This window comes from Rattus norvegicus, chromosome X (assembly GCF_036323735.1).
Source record: "Rattus norvegicus strain BN/NHsdMcwi chromosome X, GRCr8, whole genome shotgun sequence".
In the NCBI taxonomy this organism is placed as follows: Eukaryota; Metazoa; Chordata; class Mammalia; order Rodentia; family Muridae; genus Rattus; species Rattus norvegicus.
Window position 1 is genome coordinate 19,077,361 of NC_086039.1, and position 26,028 is coordinate 19,103,388.

General features: G+C 40.3%; 1 pseudogene; it reads left to right on the top strand.

Moving 5' to 3' along the window:
* The first annotated feature begins 288 nt into the window (after window positions 1–288).
* Window positions 289–3,612, top strand: LOC134484120 (heterogeneous nuclear ribonucleoprotein A3-like; annotated as a pseudogene).
* Window positions 3,613–26,028: the final 22,416 nt, after the last annotated feature.

Below are 26,028 nucleotides of genomic sequence, written 5' to 3' on the forward strand. Positions count from 1 at the left end.
GTCTGGCATCAGTGGGAGAGGCCCTTGGTCCTATGAAGGCTCCAGTGTAGGGGAATGCCAGGGTGTTGAAATGGAAGTGCGTGGGTGGTAGTGGGTGGGTGGTAGTGAGAGCATCTTCATAGAAGCAGGGGGAGGGGGAGGGGAGATGGGAAAGAAGGGAAAGGGGATAACATTTGAAATGTAAATACATAAAATATCCAATAAAAATCTCTTCTTATAAGGTCATTAATCAGATTAGATTAATTCAGTACTTAACCAATATAAACAGCTTTTTGAAATGTTCTGAACATGACATTACCTCTCAGGTAACATGACATTATCTCTCAGGGTGAGGTGATGATCTAGGCACCAAGGAGGCATATCTCAGCAGTTCCTATGCTGTGGATACAGTTTTGAGTGATTTCAATAAAGATAGTCTATAAGACATAAAAACATGTGCTCCAGGAATACTTGATTTACTGAGCCTTTGTGATGTACCAATTACTAAATGTTCCCACATATATAGACAAATATATAAATCATAATCCCCAAAGTAAACAGCATTATTTTCCATATTTTTAGAAATGAGAAGTCACAGATTTTCAGAGTATGCATATCTGGTTCCTATTACTAATAACACAACTCTACAGACTGAGTAAATTATTAAGGAAGGAAAAGTTGGTTTTGATGTAACTTTGGAGATACAAGTTGAGCTGGCTCTGGTGTTGACCTTTCTTTTGCTGATAGAGTCCTAAGGAAACACAGGGCATTGTATGAAGAGAAGCAGTCAGGAGAAAGATGGAGAGAGGGAGGGGGAGGAAAGGAGGGAAGGAGGGAGAGAAGGAGAGAGAGAGAGATAGAGATTGATAGAATGGAAATGTCTTCTGTCCTTTCTCTTTATGGAGCCACAGGATCCAAACATGGGAACTCTGCCATGATGACTAGTCCTGATCACTTCTGAATGGCCTAATTACTTGATGATCTAATCTCATTCGCCTCTGAAAATGCTTACTAGGATTAAGTGTCTGCATGAATTTTGAGGGCACAGCCATAATCACCTCTTCACTGACTAGTTCAAAATGGCCACCTTTACATTCACCAAAATAGAGTCCCAAATTCTAGCCATATACTGATTGAATCCGCAGCCACTTTTAAAAAAAGTATTCTGTTACTGTGTTTACAATGGAGAACCGTACTCTCTCCTAGAGAGAGAATTCTCACCCCTGCCTTTGTCTCTCTTAGAAACAAGAAATCTCATGAACATTATCAAATTATGTAATAATCCTCCTATATGTGGTATTAATAAGAAAATACCTTATATTAAAGAAATTTTGTGAAAATTGGTCATTAAAGATGATTAAATTCCATTAAGTACTAAGTGGAAAAGGAATCTCCTATTGATGAGTTAACTTATTAAAACGAGTTCCTATGTTATTTGGCATCGAAATAGGAACTACCAGTGAAAAGACTGGTTAAATTTTGATCTCTCTACTTAAATAATATTGTTCACTTGCAATAACAGCACATTTACTCCTGTACAAGACAATATTGTGTAGGGTAAAAGGAGTGGACCCTTGAGGAGTCTGCTGTACTTTTAACTGCCCGGAACAAGTCTGGGAATTGAAGCAAAGCCAACCGGGTAATTAAAACATAATGAAGTAAGACTCCAGTGAACATGTCAAGTTCAGCTCATTTCCAGCATCCAGTATATGTGGAGAATCTCTTCTGTACTGGCACGCTGAAAAAGTTGTATATGCACCATATAAGCAAGGTTCAACCAGTTTGCCTCCCAAAATGTGGGAATACCATGTATCCCTCCAAGAACACAATAAGATAGTCTGCTCTTTGAGATGCTGCTCCAGTACCATTTTGAGAGAAGCTCCCATATGGCAGTTTCTTGTCACCTCTCTGAATCCAAGGGACATATACTTTCCGTTTTGTTCCATCTTTCCTCCAGAACATAGCTGCAGGGTACAGAGTGGCTGTAGCATTGAAATGCCTCCTCTACCACGGGCTTCCACAACATTCATGGTGCATAGCACCTGGTTTATTCTGGTGCCATCCTCTGAGACATTGGCACTAACATGATGTTTTGCTTTTATTTTATGTGTTTTGCATGCATGTGTGTCTACATACCACTTGTATACCTAGTACATATGGAGTCTAGAAGAATGAGCCCAGTTTCCTAGAACTGAAGGTAAAGACAGTTATGAACCAGCATGTGTATGCTGGAAATAAGACCTGAATGCTCTGGAACAATAGCCAATGTTATTAATCGTTGGGCCAGCTCTCCAGTCCCAATACCTTGCTAATATATCCTTTGTCATCTGTGTTATGGCATAAACCGGATCTGAAATTATGTGTTTCCAGACAAATCTGTCAACTTGTTTGACACTACTTTCAGTAAAAATTAGTTATTACTTTAACTGTACATATTTTGAACATTAGCTATTATCATAGTTTAGATACACATTTTGTTAACCAACAGATTTAAAATGTTCTACATTTGTTATTTGTTAGAAAATATAAAATAATAAATGATATTGCTTTAGATAATATATGGAATAACAGTTTTCTCTTTTTTTAAGGTGGCTGGAGAGACATCCATGGGTGCTGGGAACCGAACTCTTATTGTGACCTTAGTCTTTAACGGCTGAGCCATCTCTCCAGCCCAAATTACAGTTTTCTTAATAGTAATTGGATTTCTGTTTGATAACATGATCGGCTAGGTTTAAACATGGAGCCTGATCTGTGTGTTAAGTCTAGCTACTAGAGTCAGAAGTACCTAATCATTACAAATTCCATCTCGTTTTAAATAATGATAAAATAAATGTAATGTAAAAATGCCATCTTAAACATCTTTCCTCGAGTCTGGTCTCATAATGGAGGTTAAACCAGTGCCGGTGCCACTGCCAGTGCCACTGCTGCTGGCACCCATGGTGGGGGGGAAAAGGGGTCAGCGTTGGGGGGAGGTGTTGGAGGGAAGGGACATGATCCAAAGGAACCAGAACAACTGAAGAGGCTGTTTATTGGTGGTCTGAGCTTTGAAACCACAGCTGATAGCTTAAGAGAACATTTTGAGAAACGGGCACACTTACAGACTGTGTGGTAATGAGAGATCCTCAAACAAAACGTTGCAAAGGCTTTGGTTTTGTAACCTACTCTTGTGTGGAAGAGGTGGATGCTGCAATGTGTGCTCTGCCACACAAGGTTGGTGGACGTGTGGTGAAACAGAAGAGAACTGTTGCTAGAGAGGATTCTGTAAAGCCTGGGGCCCATTTAACGGTGAAGAAAATTTTTCCTGTGCTTTAAAGAGGATATGGGTATGGAGGAATATAATCTGAGAGACTACTTTGAAAAGTATGGCAAGATTGAAACCATAGACATTATGGAAGACAGGCAGAGTGAGAAAAAGAGGATTTGCTTTTGTAACTTTTGATGATCATGACACAGTTGATAAAGTTGTTGTTCAGAAATACCACACTATTAATGGGCACAATTGTGAAGTGAGAAAGGCCCTTTCTAAACAAGAGACGCAGTCTGCTGGATCACAGAAGGTCATAGAGGTGGATCTGGCAACTTTATGGGATGTGGAGGAAACTTTGGTCATGGAGGAAACTATGGTGGAATAGGAGGCTATGGTGGAGGAGGTGATGGTGGATATCATGGATTTGGAGGTGATGGTGGTAACTCTGGTGGTGGTCTTGGTTAGAGGAGTAGAAAAGGTTATGGAGTTTGTCAACCAGGATATGGAAACCAAGATGGTGGATATGGTGGTGGTGGAGGAGGAGGATATGATGGTTACAATGAAGGGGGAAATTTTGGTGGAGGTAACTATGGTGGTGGTGGGAACTATAACGACTTTGGAAATTATAGTGGACAGCAGCAATGTAATTATTGACCCATGAAGGGGGTCAGTTTTGGTGGAAGAAGCTCAGGCAGTCCCTGTGGTGGTGGCTATGGATCTGGAGGTGGAAGTGGTGGCTATGGTAGCAGAAGGTTTTAAAATAAAACAGAAACAAATGCTACAGTTCTTAGCAGGAGAGAGAGCGAGAGTTGTCAGGAAAGCTGCAGGTTACTTTGAGACAGTCATTCCAAATGCATTAGAGGAACTGTAAAAATCTGCTACAGAGGAACGATGATCCATCAGAAAAGTCACTGAAGCTTAAACAGGAAACCCTTCTTGTTCAGGATGCTCACAGTCACAGTTTGCAAAAGTGTAGCCATTGTCAATTAGATGTATATCTCTGAGGTCTTTTATCTGTTGTAGCCTTTCTTTTTCCTTTCATTACATCAGGTATATTGCCCTGTAAATTGTGGTAGTGGTACCAAGAATAAAAAAATAAGGAATTTTTAACATTTCAAAAAAAAACTTTCATCTTTCTCACATTCTTATTTATTTTATTTGCTTATTTTTTGACTTCTATATGTTTAACAAATGTTTTATCCCTAAGAATTCCAATTTAAACATTTTTAAGTATTCAGGTGTGTTAATTATATTTCCATTGCTATGCAGTCAGCTCTTCATTTTTATGGTGCAAATTAAAACTTTATATTTCTGTTGTCACCACATACCTTCTGGCCCCTAGCTTCTGATAAATATCATTCTAGTCTTTGTTTCTATAAATTGGACTAATATAGATAGTTTATATAAGTGGAGTTGTATAGTATCTATTTTTTGGCGATTGGCTCATGTCATTGGGAAGATGGATCATAAGAATTCCTCCAAGTTGTAACATGGGTTAGAGTTTCTATCCTGATAGAGGCTGATAGCCCAGATTTTCACCACATCTGGCTTAGCATAATATATACATATACATATACATATACATATACATATACATATACATATACATATACATATACATATACATATACATATACATATACATATACATATACATATACATATACATATACATATACATATACATATACATATACATATACATATACATATACATATACATATACATATACATATACATATACAATATGCTTTTACATTGTTAAATGTTTGGCATAGTCAGGTCAGTTAATATCATTTGTCTTATCTTTTATATCTGTGTTAAGTCAACCAAAAGAATGAAGCATGGGAGCTCTCTGCTCCCAGACCCCGTGGGAAAGAGACCTCACCGCCTGGTCAGGTGGGCACTCCTGAGGCTGCAGAGCAGAAGAGACCACCAACACTGCCCACCCCTGCCCACATCCCTGGCCCAAGAGGAAACTGTATAAGGCCTCTGGGCTCCCATGGGGGAGGGCCCAGGAGCGGCAGGACCCCTGCCTGAGACACCGCTGGAACCTGATAGAAACAGACCGGAAAAACAGTTCTCTGCACCCAAATCCCGTGGGAGGGAGAGCTAAACCTTCAGAGAGGCAGACAAGCCTGGGAAACCAGAAGAGACTGCTCTCTGCACACACATCTCGGACGCCAGAGGAAAACACCAAAGGCCATCTGGAACCCTGGTGCACTGAAGCTCCCAGAAGGGGCGGCACAGGTCTTCCTGGTTGCTGCCGCCGCAAAGAGCCTGTGTGCAGCACCCGCGAGCGAACTTGAGCCTCGGGACCACAGGTAAGACCAACTTGTATGCTGCAAGTGACCTGCCTGGTGAACTCAAGACACAGGCCCACAGGAACAGCTGAAGACCTGTACAGAGGAAAAACTACACGCACGAAAGCAGAACACTCTGTCCCCATAACAGGCTGAAAGAAAACAGTAAAACAGGTCTACAGCACTCCTGACACACAGGCTTATAGGGACAGTCTAGCCACTGTCAGAAATAGCAGAACAAAGTAACACTAGAGATAATCTGATGGCGAGAGGCAAGCGCAGGAAACCAAGCAACAGAAACCAAGACTACATGGCATCATCGGAGCCCAATTCTCCCACCAAAACAAACATGGAATGTCCAAACACACCAGAAAAGCAAGATCTAGTTTCAAAATCATATTTGATCATGATGCTGGAGGACTTCAAGAAAGACGTGAAGAACTCCCTTAGAGAAACACAGGAAAACATTAATAAACAAGTAGAAGCCTACAGAGAGGAATAGCAAAAATGCCTGAAAGAATTCCAGGAAAAGATAAATAAACAAATAGAAGCCCATAGAGAGGAGACACAAAAATCCCTGAAAGAATATCAGGAAATCATAAATAAACAAGTAGAAGCCCATAGAGAGGAGTCACAAAAATCCCTGAAACAATTCCAGGAAAACACAATCAAACAGTTGAAGGAATTAAAAATGGAAATAGAAGCAATCAAGAAAGAACACATGGAAACAACCCTGGATATAGAAAACCAAAAGAAGAGACAAGGAGCTGTAGATACAAGCTTCAACAACAGAATACAAGAGATGGAAGAGAGAATCTCGGGAGCAGAAGATTCCATAGAAATCATTGACTCAACTGTCAAAGATAATGTAAAGCAGAAAAAGCTACTGGTCCAAAACATACAGGAAATCCAGGACTCAATGAGAAGATCAAACCTAAGGATAATAGGTATAGAAGAGGGTGAAGACTCCCAGCTCAAAGGACCAGTAAATATCTTCAACAAAATCATAGAAGAAAACTTCCCTAACCTAAAAAAAGAGATACCCATAGGCTACAAGAAGCCTACAGAACTCCAAATAGATTGGACCAGAAAAGAAACACCTCCCGTCACATAATAGTCAAAACACCAAACGCACAAAATAAAGAAAGAATATTAAAAGCAGTAAGGGAAAAAGGTCAAGTAACATATAAAGGCAGACCTATCAGAATCACACCAGACTTCTCGCCAGAAACTATGAAGGCCAGAAGATCCTGGACTGATGTCATACAGACCCTAAGAGAACACAAATGCCAGCCCAGGTTACTGTATCCTGCAAAACTCTCAATTAACATAGATGGAAAAACCAAGATATTCCATGACAAAACCAAATTTACACAATATTTTTCTACAAATCCAGCACTACAAAGGATAATAAATGTTAAAGCCCAACATAAGGAGGCAAGCTATACCCTAGAAGAAGCAAGAAACTAATCGTCTTGGCAACAAAACAAAGAGAATGAAAGCACACAAACATAACCTCACATCCAAATATGAATATAACGGGAAGCAATAATCACTATTCCTTAATATCTCTCAACATCAATGGCCTCAACTCCCCAATAAAAAGACATAGATTAACAAACTGGATACGCAACGAGGACCCTGCATTCTGCTGCCTACAGGAAACACACCTCAGAGACAAAGACAGACACTACCTCAGAGTGAAAGGCTGGAAAACAATTTTCCAAGCAAATGGTCAGAAGAAGCAAGCTGGAGTAGCCATTCTAATATCAAATAAAATCAATTTTCAATTAAAAGTCATCAAAAAAGATAAGGAAGGACACTTCATATTCATCAAAGGAAAAATCCACCAAGATGAACTCTCAATCCTAAATATCTATGCCCCAAATACAAGGGCACCTACATATGTAAAAGAAACCTTACTAAATCTCAAAACACACATTGCACCTCACACAATAATAGTGGGAGATTTCAAGACCCCACTCTCATCAATGGACAGATCATGGAAACAGAAATTAAACAGAGATGTAGACAGACTAAGAGAAGTCATGAGCCAAATAGACTTAATGGATATTTATAGAACATTCTATCCTAAAGCAAAAGGATATACCTTCTTCTCAGCTCCTCATGGTACTTTCTCCAAAATTGACCATATAATTGGTCAAAAAACGGGCCTCAACAGGTACAGAAAGATAGAAATAATCCCATGCGTGCTATCGGACCACCACGGCCTAAAACTGGTCTTCAATAACAATAAGGGAAGAATGCCCACATATACGTGGAAATTGAACAATGCTCTACTCAATGATAACCTGGTCAAGGAAGAAATAAAAAAGAAATGAAAAACTTTTTAGAATTTCATGAAAATGAAGGTACAACATACCCAAACTTATGGGACACAATAAAGCTGTGCTAAGAGGAAAACTCATAGCGCTGAGTGCCTGCAGAAAGAAACAGGAAAGAGCATATGTCAGCAGCTTGACAACACACCTAAAAGCTCTAGAACAAAAAGAAGCAAATACACCCAGGAGGAGTAGAAGGCAGGAAATAATCAAACTCAGAGCTGAAATCAACCAAGTAGAAACAAAAAGGACCATAGAAAGAATCAACAGAACCAAAAGTTGGTTCTTTGAGAAAATCAACAAGATAGATAAACCCTTAGCCAGACTAACGAGCGGACACAGACAGTGCGTCCAAATTAACAAAATCAGAAATGAAGAGGGAGACATAACAACAGATTCAGAGGAAATTCAAAAAATCATCAGATCTTACTATAAAAACCTATATTCAACAAAACTTGAAAATCTTCAGGAAATGGACAATTTCCTAGAGAGATACCAGGTACCGAAGTTAAATCAGGAACAGATAAACCAGTTAAACAACCCCATAACTCCTAAGCAAATAGAAGCAGTCATTAAAGGTCTCCCAACCAAAAAGAGCGCAGGTCCAGACGGGTTTAGTGCAGAATTCTATCAAACCTTCATAGAAGACTTCATACCAATATTATCCAAACTATTCCACAAAACTGAAACAGATGGATCACTATCGAATACCTTCTACAAAGCCACAATTACTCTTAAACCTAAACAACACAAAGACACAACAAAGAAAGAGAACTTCAGACCAATTTCCCTTATGAATATCGACGTGAAAATACTCAACAAAATTCTGGCAAACCGAATCCAAGAGCACATCAAAACAATCATCCACCATGACCAAGTAGGCTTCATCCCAGGCATGCAGGGATGGTTTAATATACGGAAAACCATCAACGTGATCCATTATATAAACAAACTGAAAGAACAAAACCACATGATCATTTCATTAGACGCTGAGAAAGCATTTGACAAAATTCAACATCCCTTCATGATAAAAGTCCTGGAAAGAATAGGAATTCAAGGCCCATACCTAAACATAGTAAAAGCCATATACAGCAAACCAGTTGCTAACATTAAACTAAATGGAGAGAAACTTGAAGCAATCCCACTAAAATCAGGGACTAGCCAAGGCTGCCCACTCTCTCCCTACTTATTCAATATAGTTCTTGAAGTTCTAGCCAGAGCAATCAGACAACAAAAGGAGGTCAAGGGGATACAGATCGGAAAAGAAGAAGTCAAAATATCACTATTTGCAGATGATATGATAGTATATTTAAGTGATCCCAAAAGTTCCACCAGAGAACTACTAAAGCTGATAAACAACTTCAGCAAACTGGCTGGGTATAAAATTAACTCAAATAAATCAGTTGCCTTCCTCTACACAAAAGAGAAACAAGCCGAGAAAGAAATTAGGGAAACGACACCCTTCATAATAGACCCAAATAATATAAAGTACCTCAGTGTGACTTTAGCAAAGCAAGTAAAAGATCTGTACAATAAGAACTTCAAGACACTGAAGAAGGAAATTGAAGAAGACCTCAGAAGATGGAAAGATCTCCCATGCTCATGGATTGGCAGGATTAATATAGTAAACATGGCCATTTTACCAAAAGCTATCTACAGATTCAATGCAATCCCCATCAAAATACCAATCCAATTCTTCAAAGAGTTAGACAGAACAATTTGCAAATTCATCTGGAATAACAAAAAACCCAGGATAGCTAAAGCTATCCTCAACAATAAAAGGACTTCAGGGGGAATCACTATCCCTGAACTCAAGCAGTATTACAGAGCAATAGTGATAAAAAGTGCATAGTATTGGTACAGAGACAGACAGATAGACCAATGGAATAGAATTGAAGACCCAGAAATGAACCCACACACATATGGTCACTTGATTTTTGACAAAGGAGCCAAAACCATTCAATGGAAAAAAGATAGCATTTTCAGCAAATGGTGCTGGTTCAACTGGAGGGCAACATGTAGAAGAATTCAGATCGATCCATGCTTATCACCCTGTACAAAGCTTAAGTCCAAGTGGATGAAGGACCTCCACATCAAACCAGACACACTCAAACTAATAGAAGAAAAACTAGGGAAGCATCTGGAACATATGGGCACTGGAAAAAATTTCCTAAACAAAACACCAGTGGCTTATGCTCTAAGATCAAGAATCGACAAATGGGATCTCATAAAACTGCAAAGCTTCTGTAAGGCAAAGGACACTGTGGTTAGGACAAAACGGCAACCAACAGATTGGGAAAAGGTCTTTACCAATCCTACAACAGATAGAGGCCTTATATCCAAAATATACAAAGAACTCAAGAAGTTAGACCGCAGGGAAACAAATAACCCTATTAAAAAATGGGGTTCAGAGCTAAACAAAGAATTCACAGCTGAGGAATGCCGAATGGCTGAGAAACACCTAAAGAAATGTTCAACATCTTTAGTCATAAGGGAAATGCAAATCAAAACAACCCTGAGATTTCACCTCACACCAGTGAGAATGGCTAAGATCAAAAACTCAGGGGACAACAGATGCTGGCGAGGATGTGGAGAAAGAGGAACACTCCTCCATTGTTGGTGGGATTGCATACTGGTACAACCATTCTGGAAATCAGTCTGGGGGATCCTCAGAAAATTGGTCATTGAACTGCCTGAGGATCCAGCTATACCTCTCTTGGGCATATACCCAAAAGATGCCCCAACATATAAAAAAGACACATGCTCCACTATGTTCATTGCAGCCTTATTTATAATAGCCAGAAGCTGGAAAGAACCCAGATGCCCTTCAACAGAGGAATGGATACAGAAAATGTGGTACATCTACACAATGGAATATTACTCAGCTATCAAAAACAACGACTTTATGAAATTCGTAGGCAAATGGTTGGAACTGGAAAATATCATCCTGAGTGAGCTAACGCAATCACAGAAAGACATACATGGTATGCACTCATTGATAAGTGGCTATTAGCCCAAATGCTTGAATTACCCTAGAAGCCTAGAACAAATGAAACTCAAGACGGATGATCAAAATGTGAATGCTTCACTCCTTCTTTAAAAGGGGAACAAGAATACCCTTGGCAGGGAATAAGGAGGCAAAGTTTAAAACAGAGGCATAAGGAACACCCATTCAGAGCCTGCCCCACATGTGGCCCATACATATACAGCCACCCAATTAGATAAGATGGATGAAGCAAAGAAGTGCAGACCGACAGGAGCCGGATGTAGATTGCTCCTGAGAGACACAGCCAGAATACAGCAAATACAGAGGCGAATGCCAGCAGCAAACCACTGAACTGAGAATAGGACCCCCGTTGAAGGAATCAGAGAAAGAACTGGAAGAGCTTGAAGGGGCTGGAGACCCCATATGTACAACAATGCCAAGCAACCAGAGCTTCCAGGGACTAAGCCACTACCTAAGGACTATACATGGACTGACCCTGGACTCTGACCCCATAGATAGCAATGAATATCCTAGTAAGAGCACCAATGGAAGGGGAAGCCCTGGGTCCTGCTAAGACTGAACCCCCAGTGAACTAGTCTATGGGGGGAGGGCGGCAATGGGGGGAGGGTTGGGAGGGGAACACCCATAAGGAAGGGGAGGGGGGAGGGGGATGTTTGCCCGGATACCGGGAAAGGGAATAACACTCGAAATGTATATAAGAAATACTCAAGTTAATAAAAAAATAAAATGTAAAAAAAAAAAAAAAAGAATGAAGCATGGACTGGAGAGATGGCTCAGAGATTGAGAACAGTGACTGCTCTTCCAGAGGTCCTGAGTTCAAATCCCAGCAACCACATGGTAGCTCACAACTATCTGTAATGAGATGTAGCACCACTTCTGGTGTGCATGCATATATGCAGGCCGAACACTGTGTACATAATAGATAAATAAATCTTTTAAAAACTTATCTTTCTAAAATATAAATTTAAAAGAGTACCAAATATCTACTCTCAATAAACTTAATAAACGTCCATTATATAATGCCACATGATTAACTATAGTTACCAGGTTGAACATTAAATTTCTAGACTTACTCATTCTGTGTAACTGCAACAATGTACTTTTGAACTTTATCTTTTGCATCGTTCTTAGCTGTCTCCTCAACAGTATTTATACTACTACTTGTTTCTATACATTAAACTGTGTGTTTGTGTACTTAATATATATACACACATATATAAAACCATAGTATCTATGATTCCATATATAGGGAGATAGTTATCCTACTTTAAATTCTTTTATTTATTTCCAGATTAGAATTTCATATGATATTTCTTTCAATTTTTTTGTGGCACTGAGTTTCAAAGGACCCCATATATCTAGGAAAATACACTTCCATAAGGCTGAATGAACTTATCTCCAGTTAATTCTTCACATTGCTATTTTCCATAGTACCCTCATCATTTGATATTTTCACTGAAAATACACAAGGTTTTAGATTTCTCCTACTTTTTATTTGATGGGTTTATGTGTGTGTGCACAAGGTGCATGTGTAAGTAGAAACCAGAAATCAACTTTTTGTGTTGTTCCTTAGGAACTATTCACATGTTTTGTAACACACAATTCTCTCACTGGCCTGGGATTCACACAGCAAGGTAACCAGCGAGCCTCAGAAAACTCCATGTAAGAGTTCATCCACACTGGTTATTCTGTATGTGTATATATTATTTTTTTTTACAGTCCAAAGGTTGCCCCCTCCTGGTTCCCTCTCCCAGAGTTCCTCATCTAATTCCTCCTCCCCGTCTCCAAGAGGATGTACCCCTCCCTGCCAGACCTCCCCCTTCCCTGGGCTTCAAGTCTCTTGAGGGTTAGGCGAGTTTTCTCCCACTGAGGCCAAACCTCTGTTGTATATGTGTTGGGGGCCTCATATCAACTCATGTATGCTGTCTGGCTGGTGGCTCACACACTGGCTATTTTTTTCTCAGTGTATGACAGCATTTTATTTTCATTATTAAACAAGCGGTGTGGTTCCCTTAAAATTCTTTGAGTTTATTTTCCATTCTCTTTCTTCTTCCCACTGGGATCTAAACCCAGGAACTCGCCATGGAAGGCATGAACTCTACAACCAGCTGTACCTCAACCCACCCATCATTTAAAGATCCTGGTGTTCTGTTGGTTTCAGCATCATTTGAGCATCGTCAGGTTAGTCCCAGATCCCTTGTTTGTAGTCACTGGCCTGTGATCAGGGGCTACAGGACTCATTCTGATTCCGACATAAATTCTGCCATGCTACATCACCCCTTTATCATGCTGACACCCAGTTAACACTGTGAGGATCAAGGCCTTGAATAGGGCCTCACAGGAGTCTGCCTGGTGCTGAGACAGGCTAGAACATCCTCTAAACACTAGATTAAGGAGATCCGTACTGCCAGATGGTTGTGAATGAATAATGGAAGCAATTCCTTGGAGATCAAGATCAGTGATATACAGGGCTATAGTTTAATCTCATGGCCATAGGAACCTAGACGGTATGGAAAGTGGTTGAGTGTCTCACTCACTCCAGGACTGGAAATGAAGCAGCCAAAACTTTGACCCTCCTCTAATACCAAAGAGATCTAGAAGCTCCTCCAGCAGCGTGCTCCTGTCTACACCTGGGGCTCTTGGGTTTTGCCTGGAACTGGATCTCAAGCAGATACTCATATTCCCTGTTCTTTTGCTGAAGGTTGACAGAGCCTGTCACTTGTCTGCATAGTGAATGCATTTCTAGATGCTCAGACTGCAGGTAAAGGTTGGAGGCAGATGTTACAGGCTCTGTTTGCCACTGGACTACAGTATTGGGGATCTGATGCTGTGTTTCAGATCTAAGGCCTGAACTTACTTCCTTTTCCCTCCCTAAGGAGGGGCTGATATGGACAACTCCTTCCTTCCTGCCTTCTTCAATGTGTATCTTCCTGTTAGGATGCTAAACCAATCATATCAAGTAGTTTGCCTAGCTCTTGTGAAGTCATTTTTCTTGGATATTTTATGTATTTACATTTCAAAAGTTACTCCTTTCTCAGTTTCCCTTCCAGAAACCCCCATCTCACCTGCTCCCCCTGCTTCTATGAGGGTGTGCCACCTCCCACCCACCCACTCCCACCTCACCACCTAGCATTCCCCAACACTGCTGAATCGAGCCTTCACAGGACCAAGGGCCTTTCCTTTCATTGATGCCAGATAACATCATCCTCTGCTACATATGTAGCTGGTTCCTACATGTGTAGTCTTTGGGTAGTGGTTTAGTCCCTGGGAGCTCTGGTTGGTTGTCATTGTTGTTCTTATGGGGTCTCAAGCCCCTTCAAGCTCTTCCAGTTCTTTCTCTGATTCCTTCAACGGATGTCCTATTCTCAGTTCAGTGGTTTGCTGCTGGCATTTGCCTCTGTATTTGCTGTATTCTGGCTGTGTCTCTCAGGAGAGATCTACATCCGGCTCCTGTTGGCCTGCACTTCTTTGCTTCATCCATCTTATCTAATTGGGTGGCTGTATATGTATGGGCCACATGTGGGGCAGGCTCTGAATGGGTGTTCCTTATGCCTCTGTTTTAATCTTTGCCTCTCTATTCCCTGCCAAGGGTATTCTTGTTCCCCTTTTAAAGAAGGAGTGAAGCATTCGCATTTTGATCATCCGTCTTGAGTTTCCTGTGTTCTGTGCATCTAGGGCAATTCAAGCATTTGGGCTAATAGCCACTTATCAATGAGTGCATACCATGTGTGTTTTTCTGTGATTGGGTTACCTCACTCAGAATGATATTTTCCAGTTCCATCCATTTGCCTATGAATTTCATAAAGTCGTTGTTTTTGATAGCTGAGTAGTATTCCATTGTGTAGATGTACCACATTTTCTGTATCCATTCCTCTGTTGAAGGGCATCTGGGATCTTTCCAGCTTCTGGCTATTATAAATAAGGCTGCTATGAACATAGTGGAGTATGTGTGTTTGTTATATTTTGCGGCATCTTTTGGGTATATGCCCAAGAGAGGTATAGCTGGGTCCTCAGCTAGTTCAATGTCCAATTTTCTGAGGAACCTCCAGACTGATTTCCAGAATGGTTGTACCAGTCTGCAATCGGTTGGGAGACTTTTAATGACTGCTTCTATTTTTTAGGAGTTATGAGACTGCTTAGATGGTTTATCTGATCCTGATTTAACTTTGGTAACTGGTATTTGTCTAGAAAATTGCCCGTTTCATCCAGATTTCCATTTTTGTTGAATATATGCTTTTGTAGTAGGATCTGATTTTTTTTTAATTTCCTCAGATTCTGTTGCTATGTCTTCATTTTTATGTCTGATTTTGTTCATTTGGATACTCTCTCTGTGTGCCCTTTGGTTAGTCTGGCTAAGGGTTTATCTATCTTGTTGATTTTCTCAAAGAACCAACTTGTGGTTCTGGTGATTCTTTGTACAGTCCTTTTTGTTTCTACTTGGTTGATTTCTGCTCTGAGTTTGATTATTTCCTGCCTTCTACTCCTCCTGGGTGTATTTGCTTCTTCTTGTTCTAGAGCTTTTAGGTGTGCGGTCAAGCTGCTGACATATGCTCTCTCCTGTTTCTTTCTGCAGGCACTCAGCGCTATGAGTTTTCCTCTTAGCACAGCTTTCATTGTGTCCCATAAGTTTGGGTATGTTGTACCTTCATTTTCATTAAATTCTAAGAAGTCTTTAATTTCTTTCTTTATTTCTTCCTTGACCAGGTTATCATTGAGTAGAGCATTGTTCAACTTCCATGTATATGTGGGCATTCTTCCCTTATTGTTATTGAAGACCAGCTTTAGGCCGTGGTGGTCTGATAGGACGCATGGGATTATTTCTTTCTTTCTCTATCTATTGAGGCCTGTTTTATGACCAAGTATATAGTCAATTTTGGAGAAAGTACCATGAGGTGGTGAGAAGAAGGTATATCCTTTTGTTTTAGGATAGAATGTTCTATAAATATCTAAGTCCATTCGGCTCATGATTTCTCTTAGTCTGTCTATGTCTCTTTTTAATTTCTGTTTCCATGATCTGTCCATTGATGAGAGTGGGGTGTTGAAATCTCCCACTATTATTGTGTGAGGTGCAATGTGTGCTTTGAACCTTAGTATTTCTTTTATGAATGTGGGTACTCTTGCATTTGGAGCATAGATGTTCAGAATTGATAGTTCATCTTGGTAGATTTTTACTTTGATGACTATGAAGTGTCTTTCCCTTTCTTTTTGATAACTTTTGGTTGAATGTCAATTTTATTCTATATTAAAATGGCTACTCCAACTTGTTTCTTGGGACCATTTGCTTGGAAAATATTTTCCAGCCTTTTACTCTGAGGTACTATTTGTCTTTGTCACTGAGGTGTGTTACCAGTATGCAGCAAATGCTGGATCCTGTTTACATAGCCAGTCAGTTAGCCTATGTCGTATTATTGGGGAATTGAGTCCATTGATGTTAAGAGATATTAAGGAAAGTTCATGGTTGCTTCCTATATTTTGTTGTTAGAGGTAGAATGTTTCTGTGGCTATCTTCTTTTGGGTTTGTTGCAAGAACATTACTTTTTTGCTTTTTCTAGGGCATAGTTTCCCTCCTTGTGTTCGAGTTTTCCATCTAGTATCCTTTGTAGGGCTGGATTTGTAGAAAGATATTGTGTAAACTTGGTTTTGTCGTTGAATGTCTTGGTTTCTCCATCTATGTTAAGAGTTTTTCTGGATATAGTAACCTGGGCTGGCATTTGTGTTCTCTTAGGGTCTGTATGACATCTGTTCAGGATCTTCTGGCTTTCATAGTCTCTGGTGAGAAGTCTGTTGTGATTCTGATAGGTCTGCCCTTATATGTTACTTGACCTTTTTCCCTTACTGCTTTTAATATTCTTTCTTTGTTTTGTGCATTTGGTGTTTTGACTATTATGTGATGGGAGGAATTTCTTTTCTGGTCCAATCTATTTGGAGTTCTCTAGGCTTCTTGCATGTTTATGGGCATCTCTTTCTTTAGGTTAGGGAAGTTTTCTTCTATGATTTTGTTGAAGATATTTACTGGTCCTTTGAGCTGGGAGTCTTCACTCTCTTCTATACCTATTATCCTTAGGTTTCATCTTCTCATGGTGTCCTGGATTTCCTGGATGTTTTGGGTTATGAGCTTTTTGCATTTTGCCTTTTTTTTGACAGTTGTAACAATGTTTTCTATGATATCTTCTGCACCTGAGATTCTCTCTTTTATCTCTTGTATTCTGTTTTTGACGTTTGCATCTACAATTCCTGATCTCTTTCCTAGGTTTTCTATCTCCAGGGTTGTCTCCCTTTGTGATTTCTTTATTGTTTCTATTTCCATTTTTAGAATTTTAAATTCCTTCAACTGTTTGGTTGTGTTTTCCTGTAATTCTTAACAGTGTTTTTGTGTTTCCTCTTTAAGGGCTCTACCTGTTTACTTGTGTTCTCCTATATTTCTTTATGGGATTTATTTATGTTCTTCTTAAAGTCTTCTATCATCATCATGAGATGTGATTTTAAATCCAAATCTTCATTTTTCAGTGTGTTGTGGTGTCCAGGACTTGTTATTGTGGGAGAACTGGGTTCTGGTGATCTCAAGTGGCCTTGGTTTCACTTATGTTCTTTAGCTTGCCTCCTATCATTTGGTTATCTTTGATGTTATTTGGTCTTGCTGTCTCTGAATGAAGCCTGTGAACCCGTTTCTTAAGTGTGTCAGCATTCCTGGGAGACAATTTCTCTCAAGGTGGTCTTAAGGTTTTGGAGAGCTATGTCACAGGGTCAGCTCTGGGGCACTGTTGGAAACTGGAAGGATCGTGTCCCTGGCTGCTCTGAGTTTCCTGTGCCCTGTGTGCTCCTGGCAGGTCACTTTTTGGCCAGTTATTGGAGCAAAAGTGGTGGTCTCACCTGTGATCTTAGGAGTGACAGCACTCCTGTCAGACCAGTTTTCTCCAGGTGGGATTTGGGTATAGAGGGCTATGGGACAGCCTTAGCTTTGGGGCACAGATGGAGACCATAAGCCATTTTTTTTGTACAAGCAGCTAGTTGTTTGTTCAAATTGGTGAATCTATATGGAAATTTTCCTTTGAGAATCTTAGTTATTTAGCTGCACTCCTATTTCTGGGCTATCCATTCTGTCCCATTGGTTAATACTTCTATGACTTTACTTTTAACCTACCCGTGTCCTTTAAATTGCAGATAGATTTATAGAACACAATATAAAATTATCTTTTAAAAGAACTTGTTGACATCCCATCCATTGTAGGTGTACAACTGCTTTTACCATGCTAAGAGGTGTTTACTTTCATCAGTATAATTTACTTAGAGCATTTACATCATGTATAAAGGAATCCCTATATACATTACCAGTTATCTGCCTTCCTAACAATCACCCATAACAGTTAAATAGTTACTTAGCTGCTTAATAGCTCTAATTATTTCTGTATTTCAGTTCTTTTGTGTGAATGGAATCATTCAATATGTTGTCAATAGCTAGTTTCTTTTACTTTGTATAATGTCTCAAAAGCACATATCATTAGGTCATTTTATTTTATTTATTTTTTAATTGAAAATAGCAATATTTTCTGATTTCAGTTTCTCAGACCCCAGGTCCTCCCAGGTCCTCCCAACTCACCCAACTCCATGCCTTGTTCTTTTCTTTCTCTCTCTTTAGAAAACAAAACAAAAAATGTTTACCAGTGTAATCCAATGCCAGGTGCACATGAAAACATACTTTCATCAAAACTCAAAGGGCACATGCCAGTTCTTCTAAGTAGATGGGTTCTAGAGGTAGGCTGCCTGCATTTGCTTAAGGGCCTAGGGAAGGATCTGGCCTCGTCTGGTTCATACAGGTAGTATAAAGGTAATTGGAGCTGTTATCCGCCTCTGGTCCTGGTACAGCTCCAGGGAGCCTCTGGCTCTCCAGATAACATAAGGGCCATTAAGATTATTATATGTCCCTTGTCCTGGTTGTGGGAGCTTGGGGAGCCCCTCATTATAAGGTTCACCTAGATTACTTCTGCCTCTGGTCCTGGTTGTAGGAGCTTGATATGTCATGGCCCCAGGGATAATACAGACCACCTGGCTGTTAATTGACTCTACTTTCCAGCCTTTTGGATAAAAGAACCTGTTTTACCATCATTCCTTTAAGGGGACAACCCTGAGTGCTTAACATTTCTGGTTTCTCTGGACATCTGAGGTCACAAGAACCTTCATTCTGTACTCCCAACATAAGATTATGAGTACCCATACACTAATTCAGAAAACTACCCTTAACATTGTTTGCCTAGAACCAATCTTTGTCCCCAAATCTTTATTATTTAGCGTTATCCAGAGAAATAAAGCACACAGAAGGTATTTGTAGTTTATTAAAAGGAATTGGCTCATGTTATTACGAAGGGTGAGATACTCCACCATCTGCCCTCTATAAGCAGGTGCTCCATGGAAACTGGTGTTCTGAAAACTGAAAGGTCAGGGGCATAAACACCAGTAAAGGGCAAATGAACTACATCAGCAGTCAGACAAAGAAAATAAATTATCCACCGGTTTTTGTTCTGTTCAGTCTCTGGATAGACTGGATGATACCTACTCACAATGAGGAGAGCAATCTGTTGCATTCTCTGTCAGTTTGAGTACTAAGGTCAGCTAGAAATAGTCTTACAGACACCCCTGGAAATAACCTTTATCTAGGAACTTAATATACCAGTCAGTTTGACACATTAACTTAGTCCCCATCCAAAAGCACCCTGTTTATTTTCATAGATTTACATGACAATACTGTTTCATCCTGAGATCTACTCTTCAGTTTTTCTCGTACCAAGTTCTCAGTGTGTGTTGATCTGCTAATGACTTTTTATTTTGACATCACTAAAAAAGTTGCTTTGAAGATAATCACAAACCCTGGATGAGTCTGAGCTAGGTCCTTTGCATATGTTACGGCCGTGTCGCTTGGTGTTCTTATGGGATAGAAGTGGATGGTATCTCTGACTCTTTAGCCTGCATTTGGCAATCTTTTTTCCTTCTGGGTTGCCTTGTCCAGCCTTGATATGAGGGTGTGTCTGTAGTCTTACTGTAGCTTGTTCTGTGGTGTTTGGTTGGTATCCCTGGGAGACCTGTCCTTTTCTAAAAAAGGAGGAGTGGATCTAGGGGAAAGGGGACATGGAGGGGGGTTACTAAGAGGAGAGGAGGGAAGAGAAACGGCTGTCTGGATGTAATGTATGTAAAGAATAAAACCAAAAAAATGTTACTTTGATTTGTACAGGATTCTAGTTTCAGAGGTTCTTTACTTTTTCTTTTTTGTTTTCTTCCAAAACCTGCTCTTTATTTACACGTGTTTGGGGCGAGTACATGCATGTTTTACTTTTAGACAAGTGATCAGCAAAAAACACAATAAAGTATAAAATAGCAGTTAAATATACAAAAATATAGCTTACAAATCCAATGTTTAAAAATATCCTGCTGCAGAATTCTTAGTGTACAAGCACGGGTATGAAACCTGAGGCTTAGAATTCCTAAACCTTTTTTGAGGGAGTTATATCCAGGGTTAAACTACAAGACAAAAGTGTCACTCCTCCACTTTCCTGGACATGACTTGTCAGCAGACCTACAGGGAGTGACTCCAGGCCGTCACTAGGAAGATGCCCTGCTTCACCATTGCAGCCTGGCAGGAGAGGAATGATTGGCTGTGGGGTTTCAACCATACAAGTCCTGTAACACTGATGAGGTCACGAGCCGAGCTATATGGCATCTGAAACAGCAGGGGCAGCTTTCCCTGACCCTGTGAACAAAGGAGCTAAGAGCTTGGATACTTGCTGATCTAACTGGAATAAAAGCATCTTGAAACAATGTAGGTTCCAAAGCTGAACCTGAAGTGACAGTGACAGGTGTTCAACTAAATTGGCGAACCCAGTCCTGTTGATCTTACCAAAAACAAAACAAAACAAACAAACAAAACAAACAAACAAACAAATAAACAAAACCTTTACCTGGCATTTTATGTCCTTGCCTCTTAAGAGTACGTTAAATACTTTGACTGTTCCATTTTAAGCAGTTTTAAAAAAAAACGATTTATTTTATGTGTATGAGTATTTGCTCACATGTATATGTTTGAGCCTGGTACACTCAGATGCCAGATCTGGAACTGAAGTTACAGTTTGAAGCTGTGAGCCACTAGGAGGGTTCTGTGAACTGAACCTGGATCATCAGAAGAGCAGTCAGTGCTCTCAGCCACTGAACCATCTCTCCAGCCCCTCGGGAGGTTCTTAACAGTTGCAGGGGAAGATCAGCCAGGCGAGAGACTGCATGAAGTGCCAAGGGGGGGTGGTCTCCCCTTTTCAAGGTTCATCTTGGATGAACACAGGCATACTGTACCCACTGAACTGCTGCTTGGGCTGCAGGGAAGCAGGTGAGTCAGGAAGACCTCGGGTGGTAGACTCTGGAGAGCAAGGCACAGGTCTGCTTTCTCCCTTACTGGCTGCCTGTAGGAGGCAGCTTTAATTTTTACCTTAGAAGGAAGAGGGAAAAGATAAAAGTTGAGTGGAAGGAGAATTCTGCAGGAAGTCTTTGCTTCTGTGACTTATTTGCAGACACCTAATGACTATTAGTCCTGGGGACTTAGGAGACCTCTACCTTAATACATGTTTTCCTGCCTCAAAAACACTGGCAACAACTAAGAAGGAGGAGGAAGGTGGCAGCTGGTCCAGGCACCTAGAGATGCCAGAAGTAAGTGGAGTATAGAACAGAGATAAGGAGCCTTTATCCAGTGCTGCTTTATCCAGACTGCTGCAAAAGTCTTGTTCACTTGTCCTCAGGAGTAGAGAGGGCTGGCAGAAGCTTTGTCATCCTGGAGAGGGCAGGAAAAACAGTTGTGCTACTTTATTAGGGGTAAGGGATGGAGCTGTGAAGGAAGCTATATAAAAAGGAATGTAAATGCAAAAACAATCTCTACTACAGGCTTCCCTTTCCTACACAGTATACTTCTGGGTACAGTACACTCTGTTTAAATAACCACCCCCCAACACACACATTCCCATAAAAGGAGACTAAAGAAACAAAAATGAATCCAGTGCTCATGGGATAGTTTTGCAAGGAAGGCAACTATTGTGAAGTGTGAATTTTGGGAAGGATTACCTACTCAAAGTCTCAAGGAAGACTGAGCAACCAAGTCAAGTTTCAATGTGGAGGCTAGTCATGGTTCTTTGCCTTTCATTGCAGCAGAGACAGAAGGGACTGTATCTCCGATTTTGAGGCCAGCCTGGTCTATACAGTTTTGGGATAATTGGGAGTACATAGAACCTGTCTCAAAAAGAGATTGTGATGGAGCCCTTTAATTTTGGATGGAGTACTTTGAATATGTCAGCCTATTGGTTGGTTGGTTTTTTTTTTTTTCATTAACTTGAGTATTTCTTATATACATTTCGAGTGTTATTCCCATTCCCGGTTTCCGGGCAAACATCCCCCTCCCCCCTCCCCTTCCTTATGGGTGTTCCCCTCCCAACCCTCCCCCCATTGCCGCCCTCCCCCCATAGACTAGTTCACTGGGGGTTCAGTCTTAGCAGGACCCAGGGCTTCCCCTTCCACTGGTGCTCTTACTAGGATATTCATTGCTACCTATGGGGTCAGAGTCCAGGGTCAGTCCATGTATAGTCTTTAGGTAGTGGCTTAGTCCCTGGAAGCTCTGGTTGCTTGGCATTGTTGTACTTTTGGGGTCTCGAGCCCCTTCAAGCTCTTCCGGTTCTTTCTCTGATTCCTTCAATAGGGGACCTATTCTCAGTTCAGTGGTTTGCTGCTGGCATTCGCCTCTGTATTTGCTGTATTCTGGCTGTCTCTCAGGAGCGATCTACATCCGGCTCCTGTCGGTCTGCACTTCTTTGCTTCATCCATCTTGTCTAATTGGGTGGCTGTATATGTATGGGCCACATGTGGGGCAGGCTCTGAATGGGTGTTCCTTCAGTCTCTGTTTTAATCTTTGCCTCTCCCTTCCCTGCCAAGGGTATTCTTTTTCCTCATTTAAAGAAGGAGTGAAGCATTCACATTTTGATCATCCGTCTTGAGTTTCGTTTGTTCTAGGGATCTAGGGTAATTCAAGCATTTGGGCTAATAGCCACTTATCAATGAGTGCATACCATGTATGTCTTTCTGTGATTGCGTTAGCTCACTCAGGATGATATTTTCCAGTTCCAACCATTTGCCTACGAATTTCATAAACTCGTTGTTTTTGATAGCTGAGTAATATTCCATTGTGTAGATGTACCACATTTTCTGTATCCATTCCTCTGTTGAAGGGCATCTGGGTTCTTTCCAGCTTCTGGCTATTATAAATAAGGCTGCGATGAACATAGTGGAGCACGTGTCTCTTTTATATGTTGAGGCATCTTTTGGGTATATGCCCAAGAGAGGTATAGCTGGATCCTCAGGCAGTTCAATGTCCAATTTTCTGAGGAACCTCCAGACTGATTTCCAGAATGGTTTTACCAGTCTGCAATCCCACCAACAATGGAGGAGTGTTCCTCTTTCTCCACATCCTCGCCAGCATCTGCTGTCACCTGAGTTTTTGATCTTAGCCAATCGCACTGGTGTGAGGTGAAATCTCAGGGTTGTTTTGATTTGCATTTCCCTTATGACTAAAGATGTTGAACATTTCTTTAGGTGTTTCTCAGCCATTCGGCATTCCTCAGCTGTGAATTCTTTGTTTAGCTCTGAACCCCATTTTTTAATAGGGTTATTTGTTTCCCTGCGGTCTAACTTCTTGAGTTCTTTGTATATTTTGGATATAAGGCCTCTATCTGTTGTAGGATTGGTAAAGATCTTTTCCCAATCTGTTGGTTGCCGTTTTGTCCTAACCACAGTGTCCTTTGCCTTACAGAAGCTTTGCAGTTTTATGAGATCCCATTTGTCGATTCTTGATCTTAGAGCATAAGCCATTGGTGTTTTGTTCAGGAAATTTTTTCCAGTGCCCATGTGTTCCAGATGCTTCCCTAGTTTTTCTTCTATTAGTTTGAGTGTGTCTGGTTTGATGTGGAGGTCCTTGATCTACTTGGACTTAAGCTTTGTACAGGGTGATAAGCATGGATCGATCTGCATTCTTCTACATGTTGCCCTCCAGTTGAACCAACACCATTTGCTGAAAATGCTATCTTTTTTCCATTGGATGGTTTTGGCTCCTTTGTCAAAAATCAAGTGACCATAGGTGTGTGGGTTCATTTCTGGGTCTTCAATTCTATTCCATTGGTCTATCTGTCTGTCTCTGTACCAATACCATGCAGTTTTTATCACTATTGCTCTGTAATACTGCTTGAGTTCAGGGATAGTGATTCCCCCTGAAGTCCTTTTATTGTTGAGGATAGCTTTAGCTATCCTGGGTTTTTTGTTATTCCAGATGAATTTGCAAATTGTTCTGTCTAACTCTTTGAAGAATTGGATTGGTATTTTGATGGGGATTGCATTGAATCTGTAGATTGCTTTTGGTAAAATGGCCATTTTTACTATATTAATCCTGCCAATCCATGAGCATGGGAGATCTTTCCATCTTCTGAGGTCTTCTTCAATTTCTTTCCTCAGTGTCTTGAAGTTCTTATTGTACAGATCTTTTACTTGCTTGGTTAAAGTCACACCGAGGTACTTTATATTATTTGGGTCTATTATGAAGGGTGTCGTTTCCCTAATTTCTTTCTCGGCTTGTTTCTCTTTTGTATAGAGGAAGGCAACTGATTTATTTGAGTTAATTTTATACCCAGCCACTTTGCTGAAGTTGTTTATCAGCTTTAGTAGTTCTCTGGTGGAACTTTTGGGATCACTTAAATATACTATCATGTCATCTGCAAATAGTGATATTTTGACCTCTTCTTTTCCAATCTGTATCCCTTTGATCTCCTTTTGTTGTCTGATTGCTCTGGCTAGAACTTCAAGAACTATATTGAATAAGTAGGGAGAGAGTGGGCAGCCTTGTCTAGTCCCTGATTTTAGTGGGATTGCTTCAAGTTTCTCTCCATTTAGTTTAATGTTAGCAACTGGTTTGCTGTATATGGCTTTTACTATGTTTAGGTATGGGCCTTGAATTCCTATTCTTTCCAGGACTTTTATCATGAAGGGGTGTTGAATTTTGTCAAATGCTTTCTCAGCATCTAATGAAATGATCATGTGGTTCTGTTCTTTCAGTTTGTTTATATAATGGATCACGTTGATGGTTTTCCGTATATTAAACCATCCCTGCATGCCTGGGATGAAGCCTACTTGATCATGGTGGATGATTGTTTTGATGTGCTCTTGAATTCGGTTTGCCAGAATTTTATTGAGTATTTTTGCGTCGATATTCATAAGGGAAATTGGTCTGAAGTTCTCTTTCTTTGTTGTGTCTTTGTGTGGTTTAGGTATAAGAGTAATTGTGGCTTCGTAGAAGGAATTCAGTAGGGCTCCATCTGTTTCAATTTTGTGGAATAGTTTGGATAATATTGGTATGAGGTCTTCTATGAAGGTTTGATAGAATTCTGCACTAAACCCGTCTGGACCTGGGCTCTTTTTGGTTGGGAGACCTTTAATGACTGCTTCTATTTCCTTAGGAGTTATGGGGTTGTTTAACTGGTTTATCTGTTCCTGATTTAACTTCAATACCTGGTATCTGTCTAGGAAATTGTCCATTTCCTGAAGATTTTCAAATTTTGTTGAATATAGGTTTTTATAGTAAGATCTGATGATTTTTTGAATTTCCTCCGAATCTGTAGTTATGTCTCTCTTTTCATTTCTGATTTTGTTAATTTGGACACACTCTCTGTGTCCTCTCGTTAGTCTGGCTAAGGGTTTATCTATCTTGTTGATTTTCTCAAAGAACCAACTTTTGGTTCTGTTGATTCTTTCTATGGTCCTTTTTGTTTCTACTTGGTTGATTTCAGCTCTGAGTTTGATTATTTCCTGCCTTCTACTCCTCCTGGGTGTATTTGCTTCTTTTTGTTCTAGAGCTTTTAGGTGTGCTGTCAAGCTGCTGACATATGCTCTTTCCTGTTTCTTTCTGCAGGCTCTCAGCGCTATGAGTTTTCCTCTTAGCACAGCTTTCATTGTGTCCCATAAGTTTGAGTATGTTGTATCTTCATTTTCATTAAATTCTAAAAAGTTTTTAATTTCTTTCTTTATTTCTTCCTTGACCAGGTTATCATTGAGTAGAGCATTGTTCAATTTCCACGTATATGTGGGCA